Genomic DNA, 13,609 nt, shown 5'->3' on the forward strand with positions numbered 1-13,609 from the left:
AAGGTTTGTTAACGGAGCGAGTTATCTCGAATTGCGGCGAATGTTGCATTTAATTTGAACTATTCCCATCCCATCTGCAAACGATAACACTTGAACTGTTGCTGGGATCTTAGATTTATCAAATTTCTCGGCATTTAAAATTTGAATTTCCTGAAATATGCGTGAGTCAGTTGCAGTTTCTGGTACAGACAGGTCGTACATGTGACATCATTCTGGCGGGTGCTGCTGTTTCCTATGCTGGTTTTGGGGTTTATTCTGGTTTAAATTCCACCGCCGGTCTATTCAATCCTTGTCGAATTTATTGATTCCTCTCCGATTTTGTTCTCCCCGGGTGAAGCTTTCCTTCTAACTCCTATCTGCGGATACAGTGTGTACAGAGGCGGGTGAATGGAATAGGATACATCTCAGCCATCCCCTCATTGAATGACAGAACAGGCTCGAAGGGCTGAATGGTCTCTTGTTCCTATGTTCCTATAACCTGGGCGGAGGTGATCAACCGACTGCGTTACAGGTATGATGATTTCCTACAGTTCAGGGCGCCAAATACAATGAGAGGCACAGCGTGTTGTAAAGCAGGGAGATTTAACGAGGTGTCGGAACTTGGCGCAAGGAGATTTTCAGGCGATTGGTGTATTGCTTTGTAAATGGGGCTCTCTCTGCAGCGCGAAATTGCAGACAGCATTGCTCTGGGTGTCGGGACTGATAGAGCGCAGCCTAGCTGCTTCAGGTATGGGCAGGATCACCGTCTGATTTCCAGTTCCCGTGTAAAGCGCTTTCTTAGTCAAGAAACATAGGCACGGAGATGCATCACTGTCAAAGGCACTGCAATTGTTAGATAAGCGGGGGACCAGAAAAATAGATGGTATACCTCGGAATAGACTGAGAATCCTCCTAGTGTAGCTCATTCGGACCTATGGTAAAAGAGGATTGAGGATTTAGGTTGATTGCTAATTCAGCCGGCTCTGGGGCTTGTCTTTCATCATTAATCATTTTATTCGATTTTTCTGCTGAGTAAATGACCAGTTGCTGCAGCGTTGCCAATCAGCCTGTAGCCGTGGTGCTGAGCTGCTGCCCGGGGCAGGAACTGGCCTTGGTGCTGAAATGGCCAGCGCAGCTACCTCGGGCCACAGTCAGGTTTGCACCAGCAGAGAATCCATTTTCCTGTTCATATGCTCCTGTCACCAGCGATATAAGGCGCTTTTTGCAAAGGGCATCTCAAATGCGGAAATGTCTCCACGCTCTGTTTCACCTTAAAAGGGATAGAAGCATCGAGATTAAAGTCTGCGGCTTGCCTGCCTAACATTTTATCTGGTGCAAATGGTTTTTGGATGAATTAAGAAATAATTCAACTGCAGCAAAATCTATTAGTTGCAGAATAACCCCGACTGTCCCTGGTGGGCTAGTTTAGTAACACAACTCATGTTAAAAAGGCGCAATAGAGTATTTAAAGCAAACTCATTTATATCAGTGTGTTAACAAATTAGATCCAACAATATGTTCGTTACAAATCGTTACAATAAAATGCTCTTAACGGCAAAAACACAATATCCAACATCTCCTGACCATACGTGACATGCTGCTGAGGAATATTGTATAGTATAAAACAGTTATTGCTGAAAAGCATATGCAAGTGGCAATTTGCTGTCCTTTCTTCTAGAACGTGGCTGTTCCGCTTTGCAAAATATATGCACCAACACATTGGCGCCGAAGATCCTCGGCTTATTTTTGGTTTAAACCCAGCTGAAATACAGTGCGTTTGTGTGTTTATTTTGTGCTCACGATCAAGCGAGGCAACCGACCGCGAGGAGTCAATACATATTTTCTCATTTGAGAAAAATGAATATGTTATCTTTTGTATTCAGTTAGGTGACTTTTGTCCATAGGAGAACAATCACCGTGCTCCCCGCTACCTAGTGAAATATTAAGACTATTCCGAACACGTTTCATACGTTTCAAACCCAAATCAGTCTTTTTTCTCGATTTGAATGATCGTTTGCACCACATCCCCTTCAGGAGGTAGTGCACTATAATATTTTAATATTGTCCATGTCTCTACTAATAGCTTTTTTATCTACCCTAGATGAAGTGAGTATGGACAATATTTACTACTTATACATGGAATGAATAGGTAATCCCAAACCAACAGTGCTACATTACCGTATTTATTTCACAAGTAGGAGAGACCAATACATCGAGAATAAATTATCACTTGCAATGCATCATTAAGTGGGAAATATTTGCTTGTTATATGTCCAATATGTATGAATAGTTTGTACATTAGTAATGTTGTCACAGAGCAAATTGGAGATTCTTAATTTAACAGTTTGGAAACCTAATATTGACTATCTTTATTCTCTGTTTGGATCTGACTCAATATTTGTATGTTTTTGACATACATGTTGCTACTTTGGGGCTGTTGCAGGGCTGTGTACTATGTCCTTGTTGTGAGAGACCTTCTTAGATACATCACAAGTCCTGTACATACTTCTAAAAAGCAAGAGCTCCACTTGTGTAATGAAACAACCTCGGTCAACAAAACAGGCGAAAGATGATATGAAACTGAAAGAACGGTCTTAATACAATGAATAGCAGAGATCCCATAGACTGTGAGAGATATAAAGTACTGGCTACCAAGAATGTAGTGAGAGCTGCAAAAGGGGAATATGAGAAAAAAACTTGCGAAGGATACCAAGAACAACACTAATGGTTTTTTACGAGTACATTAAGCAAAACTGGGTGACTAAGGGTAATGTGGGCTCCTTAAAGATAGATGCAGGTGATATTGTAATTGAAGATAAGGAAATGGCAGATTTGCTAAATAATTAATTTGTATCGGTTTTCACAGTAGAGGAAACTGATCTTATATATGAGGAAAATTAAGATTAAATCAAGGGGAGAAATATACTAGATTTAACATGTGATAAATGGTAATGGAGAAAATAATGAAACTGAAGATATACAGTTCTCCAGACCCTGATGGTTTCTACCACAAGGTATTTAATGAAGTAGTTGAGAAAATTGTAGATGCTTTAGTGATCTACTATAAACGTTTTTGATTCAAGAATTGTCCCCTTGGATTGGAAAATTGCCATTGTTACCCTATTATTTAAGAAGGGTGGGAGAGAGAAACCAGGAATTGTTAGTTTATGTTTGCTGTGGTGATGTTACTGGATTCTCTTATTAAGGACAAAGTGATTGTGTACTTGTACAAATACGAACTGATCAGAGATAGCCAATATAGATTTGTTAAGGGCAAACAAATCATGACTAACTAACCGAGCTGAATTTTTTGAGGAGGGTCACTAACATGGTAGATAAGGGAATCTATGGATATTATTTATATGGATTTCCAGAAGACAGTCAAGAAAGTTTCAAAATTGGAAGTGCTTGAAATTGCAGGTAACCTTTTGACAGGGGTAGGGAATTCATCGGGAGGTAGAGACAGAGTAGGCATAATGTGCATATACTCCAATCAACAGAATGTGACTTAGATGAAGGATAGAAAGCCATGTTATCCAAGTTTGCTGATGACACTAAGTTAAGTGGCATGGTAAGAAATACAAATAGGAGCAGAAGTTCAAAGGGACATTGATAGATTAATTGAGTGTGAAAAATTATGGTAGGTGGAGTTCAGTATGAGGTCATCGATTTTGGACCTAAGAAAGATATATCAGAGCATTTTCTAAATGGTGAGATGCTAGGAACTGTGGAGGAGCAGAGATTTAGGGGTACTTGTAATGAAATCAATAAAATCGAGTGTACATGTACAAAAAAAATTAAAAAGGCCGATGGAATGTTAGTCTTCATCTCAAAGGGACTAGCATACAAAGAGATAGAAGTTATGTAACAATTATATAATGCTCTAGTTAGACTCCATTCAAAGGCTGGCAGTCAGTTCTGGGCACCATACCGCTGGAAGGATATATTGGCCTTGGAGGGTGTGTAGCACAGATTCACCAGAATAATATCACGGCTCAAAAAGGTTAAATTATGAGGACAGGTTACATAAACTATGTCTGTATTCCCTCAAGTATAGAAGTTTAAGGGGTGGTGTAATTGTGGTGGTTACAGTGATTGAAGAATTTGATAGGGTAAATAGAGAGAAACTGTTTCTTCATGTGGGAGAATCTAGAAGAAGGGGGCATAGCATTAAAATTAAAACTAGGTCTTTCATGGGTGATGTCAGGAAGCACTTATTCACAAAAAGGGCAGTGGAAATCTAGAACTTTGTCTCCCAAAAAAGCTGATGAGGCTAGGTCAATCTAAAATTTCAAAACTGAGACTGATAGATTTTTGTTAGGGAAGGGTATTAACAGATGTACAAACAAGGCAGGTTAACTGGAGTTAAGCTACAGATCAGCTATGATCCAATTGATTTGTGGAGTTAAATGGCCTAAACTTGTTCCTGTGTTCATTCCTATGTTCCTATGTATTTAACAGAGAAAGGCTGTACAAAGGCCAGGAAATTATTATGTTTATTTGATCGACTCACTTAAGGAATAGCCATTGATAGTGCATCATGATTTCTAACCAGGGATCTATATAAGTTTAACATAACCTCTCTGCTTTTCAATTCTATCCCTCTGGAAGTGAAGCCCAGTGCTTTGTTTGCACTTTTTATGCCCTTATTAATATGTGTTACTACTCTTAGTGATTTGTGTATCACATCTAGATCCCTTTGCTACTTTACCCCAATTTAGACATTTTCCAAAATGCACCACTTCACACTTAACTATATTGAAATCATTTGATAAATACATACCCATTCTGCAACTTTATTAACATCTTCTTGTATTTTGTCGCAGTCCTCCAGTATACCCCCCATTTTGGCATCATCCGCAAATTTTGAAATTGGATTTCAGATTCCCAATGATGAGCTGTAGTGGCCCCAGCACAGATCCCTGTGGAACACCACTTCTCACTCTTTTCCAGTCTAGTATAATTACCCTTAAATAAAAGCGAAAAACTACAGATGCTAGTAATCTGAAATGAGAGCAGAGAGTGCTGTGAATGTTCAGCGGGTCTGGCGGCATCTGTGGAGGGAGAGGCTGAGTTGGCATTTTGGGTTGATGGCCTTTCATCAGAGCTGGCAATGGTTGGAAATGTGGTGGGTTTTGAGCAGGTGGGGGGGGGGGGGGGGGGTGGAGGAGGACCAAGAGTGGGGGTGCGGTCTGTGGTGAGTTGGAAGGCAGGAGAGATTGCGCGATGGGGATGTCAGGGAGCAGAGGGCAAGGGGTGTGGTGATGGTTGTGGTGGAAGAGGGGGCATTTGTCCAGAGAGACAATGCAAATTAATGAACAACTCTGTCTGAAGGGAATTAGACTGTTGCCCAAAAAGGAAGAATGTGCAGGGTTATGGGGAGAAGGCGGGAGAACTGCACTAGATGAAGTGCTCATTCAGAGAGCTGGTGCAGACACGATGGGCTGAATGGCTTCCTTCTGTGCTGTAATAATTCTGTGATTCTATGTGATAGAAAGAGAGATTGCATGTAAAGTTGATGTATTTTATTTCCATTGCTGTGAAATATCACTGGTGTGGAGGTTGAAAACATGGCAATCAATTCTTGAACCATGTTTCCCTAGATTCATGCTAAAATATGCAGAAATCAGACGTTATAGTTCGTGATGCAAATTGGTTCCTTTCTTATTATCATATTGGCTGAAGGACAGAAGATTGGAATTATATGTATTTTTCACAATAAAAAAATGACTCCTCATCATTACAGGCTTCCAGATTTTATTCACCTTTGAATATTCGACAATTTTCATATTAAGGGTGCATTTACCCTACAACTGTAGTGTTAGTATGGTATGGTTTGGCTTTGCACCAACCCTAAAGTAATGGTCTAAGTACTAAACCAGTGTCTGACCGGTAAGAATCCCTGGGCAAAGTAAAATTGCTACAAGTTGCAGTGCAAAACCACCCATATTTACTTCTTAAATGCATGCTGATCCCCAAAAAAACTGGCATTGTTCAATTTCTCTATATAGCTTTGCAACAAACCTGCCAGTTTTGTACTTTGCAGCAAGTATATAATTTGGTTTAATTTTATGTTTAGGATTAATATACTCCTGTTGATTATTGCTCTCCGAGTTTCATCTCTGCCAAGTTATGCCCCCTTCACATCCATCCTGTGCTTAACATTCAGAGCAACAGGCAGTCCATCTTACCAAATGTCCCTCCTTGCCCAAACATTCTTACTGATTCAAAGTTCAACTGATAATAGGAAACAGTTAAAAAAAAAAGTAAACAAACATATCTGCATGTGTGTCATATCCCAACTAGCTGAAGGGAAAGCGCCATCTGTAAATCGAGACAAAGGCTCCATCCAGTTCAGGTCAAAAAATTCTAGTCAAAAAATGTATTCGCTGAACATTTTTTAAAATTTGTTTGTGGGGTGTGGGCATCGCTGGCTAGGACAGCATTTGTTGCCTATCCCTAATTGCCTTTGGACTAAGTGCCTTGTTAGGCCATTTCAGAGGGCATTTTAAGAGTCAACCACATTGCTGCGGGTCTAGATTCATTTGTAGGACAGACCAGGTAAGGATGGCAGATTTCCTTCCCTAAAGGACATTAGTGGACCAGGTGCATTTTTATAACAACCGACAATGTTTTCAACATTATTCTGGTGATATTCTGCCTATTGTTCGATCGATACTGCATTATAAAACAAACTATAATTTATTTACATGACAGTAGTCAGAGCAATAATTGCACAAACTACTTTGAGATTTTTGAAGAGAAATGCTATTTTTTTTAACCAAAATAGTTTATCAGTTTAGTTTTCAGGGCTTTTTTTGTTGTGTTTTTATTTATTTATGGTTGACAGTTTGTGTTTGTCTTATTTCTGTAAAGTCTTATATCTTATTGGTTGATCTTTTTTCTAACTTAATCTGATTATGGTGTAGACTGTTAATGCTCAAACTCAGTGCTAGAATCTCGGTTTGATTAATTGCATGCAATAGCCACTGTTCTTTGGCAGTGCAGAGTATTTGCGACCATTGATGTGAAGAGTCAAATGGTATTGTCACTGTACTGTCACTGCTGCCCTTAGTTTTACTCACCAAGAGATGAGTGATACAAGAAACAATTTCATCCTCAGAAAAGACTGAAATGCATACCTGCAGGGGATGCCTGAGTTTCAGTATCAGACAGTGTTTAAAATCTAATGAGAATCTAATTTAGGAACCTAGTACTGTTGTTGCTGGATCACTAGCTATCCAATTTGAAATGGTACGAGGGAACAAAACTGCAAAATAGGAAAGAATTTATGAAATGCACGGAATGCAGTGTACACTTTTTGGAATTAGGCTTTCCAGATACACACATGAAGAATGCATTGTGATCTCAAAATGCAATGGCAAAAAAGTCACCTTGATTTTCAATGAGCTAACGGAAAAAAAAAATTAGCAGCCACCTTCATTGGCCACTGACATGCTGTAATTTTCCAATCAATCAAAAGAAATTAAAATTGCACAAAACAAACACAAAAATATGCCAACATTATCCAATTGTTTCTCAATGAGGACGAGGTATTGTTGTCTGTTTGGAATCTGTCCTTTCATGTCTGACGATTACGATCAAATCCAGCCTAGACTGATCAGCTGAAAGCCTCACCCTCCATCTCTCCCTCAGCTGTTATGGTGTACATAAAATGGTTTCAACCCAAACCACAGGTGCAAAATAGCAGCCTCACTGAAAAAGGGCACAATAATAGCAGGTGTGAGCAAAGGGGAAAAAAATCATGTCGAAAAGACGTGGTTTCTTGAGGATGGGATGGGACTAAGGGACATTTCTAGTGTGTCTATCTTATGGCAAAAACAATATATTAAAAGGTCAAGGAGCATGTATGTGGGGCAATATGTTCAATATAAAGAAGTCTCCCAAGGAGGTAACATGCAAACTTGAAAAAATCATTTTCCTCCTGAAAAATATTCACATATTTAACACATTGTTCACCCATAGAAGCTAAGTATTTCTGATCTGTCTCCTTTGCAGGAAGCCAGTAGGTTCATAGCAGCTGTGGGAGCAGCAGTAAGTAAATTGGTATACTTGTTGAGCCTGGATGCTGGTCAGCTGTTGCTGTTTACTTGGTTAATGACATTAGTTAATTGAATCCCTGCAGAGGTGGGAAGACCCAAGGGAAACAGTGCTGTAATTCTCAATACATCCTTTTTGCATAGTAACATGGAATAAAAAGAAAAGAATTGCAAATCACATATATTTTGGATGCATTCTAAATTTAAAGTACACCCATCATACCTCCTCTTAAACAGCCATTTGTGAATTTGTAGCACCAATGTGGGAGTAGTTACAGTAATTGATCTTTATTTAAATCCACACGTACTGAAGGAATCCCAATGGTCTTATTTTTGTATCTAATATAAAGGGATGTATTTACTTCCAAATAGTGAAAATGCAAATATTCTTATGAAATGCAAACAAAAAGCAAAATTATTATCTTCCTCCTCTTATTAGATTTATGATTTAATTTTTAATCCAATTTATCGATGCACAGTAAAATTAACCCTTTTATGAATTCACAAACAACCATGAACATTTGTCAAGGTAACTAATAAACTGCAAACAACATAGTGAAAAACCATAAAAGAGGTTTATGAACAGCAGAATGATGTACATTCCATTCATAAATAAGAGTGTTCTCTACCTGAAATTATATATGTCTGCTGAGCATATTTTACGTGTGTTTCATTGGACTATTCACTTGTGATTTGTAACACAAAACTCAACCATGAAACATGACATATATAGAAAATTTACTATATGGATGATAACCTAAACGCTAAAATTATTTTACAAATCCCATCTCTAAAATTCAGTGAATTATTACTCTGTTCTTGCAGCCTGAATAACTGTATAGTGGTTAACTGAATATTTACACAGCTTATCACTGAATACTTATGAAATTTATCACTAAATATTTATAGTATAAAGCTGAATACCTACGCAGTGTACAGCTGAATATTTGTACAGTATGTAGCAGAATTGGATGTCAGGAGCAGCATTATAAAGTTTGCAGGTGAGAAGAAAATTGATAAAGTAGCAAAAAGTGATGAAGCTAGTTATAGACTTCAGGATGACAGACAGGATGGTGACATTATTTTATTCGTTCGGGGATGTGGGCGTCACTGGCTAGGCCAGCATTTATTGCCCATCCCTAATTGCCTTTGAGAAGGTGGTGGTGAGCTGCCTTCTTGAACTGCTGCAGTCCTTGGGGTGTAGGTACACCCACAGTGCTGGGTTAGGAAAGGCATTCCAGGATTTTGACCCTGCGACAGTGATGTAACAGCGATATAATTCCATGTCAGGATGGTGTGTGGCTCCGATGGGAACTTGCAGGTGGTGGTGTTCCCATGCATCTGCTGCCCTTGTCCTTCTAGATGGTAGAGGTTGCGGGTTTGGAAGGTGCTGTCGAAGGAGTCTTGGTGAGTTGCTGCAGTGCATCTTGTAGATTGTACATACTGCTGCCATTGTGTGTCAGTGGTGGAGGGAGTGAATGTTGAAGGTGGGGTGCCACTCAAGCGGGCTGCTTTGTCCTGGATGGTGTCGAGTTTCTTGAGTGTTGTTGGAGCTACACCATCCAGGCAATTGGAGAGTATTCCATCACACTCCTTACGTGTGCTTATTTATTTATTTTTTATTTATTTAGAGATACAGCACTGAAACAGGCCCTTCAGCCCACCAAGTCTGTGCCGACCAACAACCACCAATTTATACTAACCCTATAGTAATCCCATATTCCCTACCACCTACCTACACTAGGGGCAATTTACAATGGCCAATTTACCTATCACCTGCAAGTCTTTGGCAGTGGGAGGAAACTGGAGCACCCGGCGAAAACCCACGCGGTCACAGGGAGAACTTGCAAACTCCGCACAGGCAGTACCCAGAATTGAACCCGGGTCCCTGGAGCTGTGAGGCTACGGTGCTAACCACTGCGCCACTGTGCCGCCCTTATAGATGGTGGACAGGCATTGGGGAGACAGGAGATGAGTTACTCGCCGCAGGATTCCCAGTCTCTGACCTGCACTTGTAGCCACAGTATTTATGTGGCTGGTCCAGTTCAGTTTCTGGTCAATGGTGATCCCCAGGATGTTGATAGTGGGGGATTCAGCGATGGTAATGCCATTGAACATCAAGGGGAGGTGGTTAGATTCTGTCTTGTTTGAGATGGTCATTGCCTGGCACTTGTGTGGTGCGAATGTTACTTGCCACTAATCAGCCCAAGCCTGCATGTTGTCCAAGTCTTGCTGCATATGAACATGGGCTGCTTCAATATCTGAGGAATTGCTAATGGTGCTGAACATTGTGCAATCATCAGCGAACATCCCCACTTATTATGGAGGAAATGCATTGCATGCTGTTTCTGCTGTTTGGCATGCAAGTAGTCCTATGTTATAGCTCCACCAGGCTGACACCTTATTTTGAGGTATGCCTGGTGCTGCCCCTGGCAAGCCCTCCTGCACTCTTCATTGAACCAGGGTTGGTCCCCCAGCTTGCTGGTAATGGTAGAGCGGGGGATATGCCGGCCCATGAGGTTACAGATTGTGGTTAAATACAATTTAGCTGCCGCTAATGGCCCACAGCGCCTCATGAATGCCCAGTAGCTAGATCTGTTCAAAATCTATCCCATTTAGCAAGAGTGGTAGTGCCACACAACACAATGGTGGGTACCCTTAGTGTGAAGACGGGACTTTGTCTCCACAAGGACTGTGCGGTGGTCACTCCTACCAATACTGTTATGGACAAATGCACCTGCGACAAGTAGATTGGTGAGGATGAGGTCAAGTAGGTTTTTGCCTCTTGTTGGTTCCCTCAGTACCTGCCGCAGACCCAGTCTAGCAGCTATGTCCTTTAGGACTCGGCCAGCTTTATCAGTAGTGGTGCTACCGAGCCACTCTTGGTGATGGACATTGAAGTCTCCCACCCAGAGAATATACTGTGCCATTCTTCCAGTTAGTTTTCAACATGGGATAGGGCATACCCAGGGATGGTGATGGTGGTGTCTGGGACATTGTCTGCAAGGTATGATTCCGTGAGTATGACTATGTCAGGCTGTTGCTTGACTAGTCTGTGCAACATCTCTCACAATTTTGGCACAAGCCCCCAGATGTTCGCCAAAGGAAGACTTTGCAGGGTGACAGGACTGGGTTTGCCGTTGTCATTTCCGGTGCCTAGGTTGATGCTGGGTGGTCCATCCTGTTTCATTTCTTTTGTTAGACTTTGTAGTGGTTTGATACAACTGAGTGGCTTGCTAGGCCATTTCTAGAACTAGAACTAGAACTAGAACTAGAACATTACAGCGCAGTACAGGCCCTTCGGCCCTCGATGTTGCGCCGACCATCTGACCTACACTATTCCATTTTCATCCATATGTCTATCCAATGACCACTTAAATGCCCTTAAAGTTGGCGAGTCTACTACTGTTGCAGGCAGGGCGTTCCACGCCCCTACTACTCTCTGTGTAAAGAAACTACCTCTGACATCTGTCCTATATCTTTCACCCCTCAACTTAAAGCTATGTCCCCTCGTGTTTGCCATCATCATCCGAGGAAAAAGACTCTCACTATCCACCCTATCTAACCCTCTGATTATCTTGTATGTCTCTATTAAGTCACCTCTCCTCCTCCTTCTCTCTAACGAAAACAACCCCAAGTCCCTCAGCCTTTCCTCGTAAGACCTTCCCTCCATACCAGGCAACATCCTAGTAAATCTCCTCTGCACCCTTTCCAAAGCTTCCACATCCTTCCTATAATGCAGTGACCAGAACTGCACGCAATACTCAAGGTGCGGTCTCACCAGAGTTTTGTACAGCTGCATCATGACCTCATGGCTCCGAAACTCGATCCCCCTACTAATAAAAGCTAACACACCATATGCCTTCTTAACAGCCCTATTAACCTGGGTAGCAACTTTCAGGGATTTATGTACCTGGACACCAAGATCTCTCTGCTCATCTAGACTACCAAGAATCTTCCCATTAGCCCAGTACTCTGCATTGCTGTTACTCCTTCCAAAGTGAATCACCTCACACTTCTCCGCATTAAACTCCATTTGCCATCTCTCAGCCCAGCTCTGCAGCCTATCTATGTCCCTCTGTACCCTACAACACCCTTCGACACTATCCACAACTCCACCGACCTTCGTGTCTTCCGCAAATTTACTAACCCACCCTTCTACACCCTCATCCAGGTCATTTATAAAAATGACAAACAGCAGTGGCCCCAAAACAGAACCTTGCGGTACACCACTAGTAACTAAACTCCAGGATGAACATTTGCCATCAACCACCACCCTCTGTCTTCTTTCAGCTAGCCAATTTCTGATCCAAAGCTCTAAATCACCTTCAACCCCATACTTCCGTATTTTCTGCAATAGCCTACCGTGGGGAACCTTATCAAACGCCTTACTGAAATCCATATACACCACATCCACTGCTTTACCCTCATCCATCTGTTTGGTCACCTTCTCGAAAAACTCAATAAGGTTTGTGAGGCACGACCTACCTTTCACAAAACCGTGCTGACTATCGCAAATGAACTTATTCTTTTCAAGATGATTATAAATCCTATCTCTTATAACCTTTTCCAACATTTTACCCACAACCGAAGTAAGGCTCACAGGTCTATAATTACCAGGGCTGTCTCTACTCCCCTTCTTGAACAAGGGGACAACATTTGCTATCCTCCAGTCTTCCGGCACTACTCCTGTCGACAATGACGACATAAAGATCAACAACAACGGCTCTGCAATCTCCTCCCTGGCTTCCCAGAGAATCCTAGGATAAATCCCATCTGGCCCAGGGGACTTATCTATTTTCACTCTTTCCAAAATTGCTAACACCTCCTCCTTGTGAATCTCAATCCCATCTAGCCTAGTAGGCTGTATCTCAGTAATCTCCTCGGCAACATTTTCTTTCTCTACTGTAAATACTGACGAAAAATATTCATTTAACACTTCCCCTATCTCCTCTGATTCCGCACACAACTTCCCACTACTATCCTTGATTGGCCCTGTTCTAACTCTTATCATTCTTTTATTCCTGATATACCTATAGAAAGCCTTAGGGTTTTCTTTGATCCTATCCGCCAATGACTTCTCGTGTCCTCTCCTTGCTCTTCTTAGCCCTCCCTTTAGATCCTTCCTGGCTAGCTTGTAACTCTCAAGCGCCCTAACTGAGCCTTCACGTCTCATCCTAACATAAGCCGCCCTCTTCCTCTTGACAAGCGCTTCAACTTCTTGAGTAAACCACGGCTCCCTCGCTCGACAACTTCCTCCCTGCCTGACAGGTACATACTTATCAAGGACACGCATTAGCTGCTCCTTGAATAAGCTCCACATTTCGTTTGTGCCCATCCCCTGCAGTTTCCTTCCCCATCCTACACATCCTAAATCTTGCCTAATCGCGTCATAATTTCCTTTCCCCCAGCTATAATTCTTGCCCTGCGGTATATACCTGTCCCTGCCCATCGCTAAGGTAAACCTAACCGAATTGTGATCACTATCGCCAAAGTGCTCACCTACATCTAAATCGAACACCTGGCCGGGTTCATTACCTCGTACCAAATCCAATGTGGCATCGCCCCTG

This window comes from Heterodontus francisci, chromosome 11 (assembly GCF_036365525.1).
Source record: "Heterodontus francisci isolate sHetFra1 chromosome 11, sHetFra1.hap1, whole genome shotgun sequence".
Classification (NCBI taxonomy): Eukaryota; Metazoa; Chordata; class Chondrichthyes; order Heterodontiformes; family Heterodontidae; genus Heterodontus; species Heterodontus francisci.